We start from the raw sequence: 3,188 nt of genomic DNA on the forward strand, positions 1-3,188 counted from the left end.
GCATTGTTTTCCTTCACAATGGCCTTCAAATCACAGGAGGCCGTGATCCCAGGCCATTTCCTCTTCTTTTATTCCATGTTACAGGATTTCTGAATTGGTATCCCACCCTCTAGTCTTCTCATTTATAAATCAAATTCATTTTCAATCCATTGTTTAGAGGGAGCGTATTTTTCTCTGTTCCACAAAAAGGACTTTTTTCTTCACGATGGGATCATAATGCAAAAGAATCAGTTTCTCCTGCAGTCGACCTCTCTTGGTGTTGAAGGCGTAACCTGTCCCTGCTTGGCTTACCATTCTTACCAGAATGTTTTTTGACTTGCTCTTGGCAAAGGAGACTGCAGTTAGGAACATGACGACGACACCAAAAGTCACCCTAGCCCACAACCTAGTTATTATATTATTACTAAATCATTATTATTTGCCAGTTTGGAACGTTCATAATTATCCTATAGGAGAGTCAACTGCCCCAAAGGGTTTTGTCAACTGTTATCTTTATGAGAATAGATGGCAATGTTTTCTCTTTCACAGTGTGGTTGGTGGGTTCATACCACTCTGGTTAGCAGCAGAATGCTTAGATATTACACCAGGAGGTAGCTCCTATGAGCTCTCATTGATTGACTCAAGGACAGGCAACAGGGAACTTTCAATGCTTTGAGTAAAGCTCCAGATTCGCAGAGAGTTAGTATGCCACCTAATATGAACAATTCCAACAAAATTGTTTGCCATAGTTCCCAAACCAGGAGCCTCAGAAGGCAGAACCATAACCATATCATTGTATTTGTTAGATCTCATCGAGTCGATTCTGATTCTTAGAGACCTTTTATGCAAATAAAGCACTGCCTTGGCTTTGCACCAACCTTGTAATCTGGTGGTTTTGCTCAGTGTTAAAGGCATGGCATCAATCCAGATCATGAAGGGTCTTCCTCTACGTCCTTGGCTCTCTGTTTAAGAAGCATGTCTTTTCCAGGAAATAGCCCTCCTGATAACATGACCAAACTATGTGAGATGAAGTACCTCAGCTTTCACTTGTAAAGACCATTTCGGCTCTCCCTCATCTAAGACAAGGGTCCTTCCTTCATCTGGCATTCCATTTCACACTTAACATTCTTGCCAATACCACAACTCTAAAGAATAAATTCTTCTTGAGTTTTCCTTTTTTATTGTTCAACTGTCGTCATGCACATGAAAAAGACCATGGTTTGCTTCAGGCCCTATCCCTTGACTTGAGTCACAACCTAGTAATGTGGTGTCTTTATCTTTAGAAATTGAAAAAGATCCTTGGCATTAGATTTTCCAAATACAATAATACATTGTTTAATTTCTTGACTAATGCTTTTATGACTATTGGTGGTATATCAAGTCAAATGAAACTCTTGATAAATTCAATCTTTTCTTAATTTATTACAATGTTGCTTTTTGGTCAACTGGTTCAGCCTTTTTTTTTTTATTAATTGAGGCATTGAACTATATTAGTAAGACCCCATACTGAAGTCTTTGAGCTTCATCTTAAGTGCTTCAAATCTTTTCTTTTCTTTTTTAATTTTCAGCAGGGAAGGCTATGTCACCTGCACGCTACAGGTTTTTCAAGTGTCTTCCTCCTATCCTGATTCTGTACTCTTTCAATAATTCAAATTCTCAAATTATTTTCTCAGCATCCAAATTGAATAGATATGATGAAAGAATAGGAAAATTTCTCCCATCTATTTCACTCCCTCTCCCTTTCTCAAAGGCACAGAGAATCCTTCTATTTCTTTTCTGTTAATTAATCATAGTCAGTGGACAACAAATGTTAAAAAAAATCCATTTGCTTACCAACAGTTTGAGAAAGGAGCAAAGTTTATTCTGTCTACCTGATTTGTCTGAAAATCTGTCTGATGTAGTAGTTTTAGTTTGGGCTCAGGACTCAAGCCTGAGTTTAAAATCTAGCTCAGCTAGTAGCTGTGTGTCCTTGACCATGATATTAACATCATTTATAGACCAGGATTGATGACATACTCTTCATGTAAGATAATGGATAAAAGAAAGCGAGCCATGGTATCCTTTAGAGGTTTAAACACACCCAGATACATCTCAGAAGAAAGACCTACCCGGTGACATGTGGAAAAATTAGCTATTAAAAACTCTGTATAGATCTACTCTGTCACACACGGTGTCACAATGAACCAAAGTCCACTCAGTGGAAACTGGAAGCTTCTAGTACATGCTACTTCCCTTTCTATGTATCTATACACATAATTTCCACTCCTCATTCTCCCTCTCCCATATTTTTCATCATGGCTTTCTTCCTTCTAAGCCCTGATTACCAGGGTCATTCACAGCACAATCTACCTTCCAGAAAAAACTAACTTCGTGGTCCCATTTGTCTCAGGACTCTGTTTTCTTCTTCTACTGATGATAAATTATTTGGGTAAACCAAACACAGTCTTGGGGGTGTGATATTGACAAAGAGTATTGAATATACCATGGACTGTCCAAAGAACTAACAAATTTGCCTTGGAAGAAGTTTAGCTACGGTGACCCTCAGAGGCAAGGATGATGAGACTCGTCTCATATACTTTGGACATGTTCTCAGGAGGGACCAGTTCCTGGAAAGATACACTTGAAAAAGTCAGTGGGTCGGTGAAGGAGAGGGAGACTTTGAAGGAGATGGATTCACCTGGTGACTATGAAGATGGAATTAGTCATAGCAGAGACTGTGAGCTGACACATGATTGGGAAAGGTGCTAATATCTTCTTTTTATTCTTTTAAATAAGTTTTTAAAATTATGTTTTGTGTATTTTTAAAATTATTTTTTGTGTATGTACCATCAAATCAGATCTGACTGGTACAGGAGGAGATTATCCCTCCTTCTCCAGCAGAGCATCTGGTGGACTCGAACCACGCACCTCTGGGAATTATAGGGCAGCTTCTTGCCACTAGGCCAGCAGAGCTCCTCAAAAGGTTTTAATTTCTTGTATGTACAGTTGCTATGAGATAATATCCAACAAGAACAACAACAACAGATTCAACCTGGGCAAGCTAGCCAACCAGGTTCCCTAAGGTGGTGTAAGGCGGAGATGAGAAAAGCTGGAGGTGAGGCCTTTCCAACTGACTGAGCTGTTAAGTATAGCAGCACATGAAGTATAGCTCAGCCCCGCCTTCCTACCACATGAAGAAGTGGATGAAATCATTTCCCTTCTTGCTCTTC

The 3,188-nt window shown here is 39.3% G+C and overlaps 1 pseudogene; it reads right to left on the reverse strand.

Annotated features, from left to right (window-relative positions):
- Positions 1-78: 78 nt before the first annotated feature.
- LOC102855424 lies at positions 79-351 on the reverse strand (annotated as a pseudogene).
- Positions 352-3,188: the final 2,837 nt, after the last annotated feature.

The sequence above is a fragment of the Elephantulus edwardii genome, unplaced genomic scaffold (genome assembly GCF_000299155.1).
Source record: "Elephantulus edwardii isolate Elephantulus edwardi_28Jun2011 unplaced genomic scaffold, EleEdw1.0 scaffold00201, whole genome shotgun sequence".
NCBI lineage: Eukaryota > Metazoa > Chordata > Mammalia > Macroscelidea > Macroscelididae > Elephantulus > Elephantulus edwardii.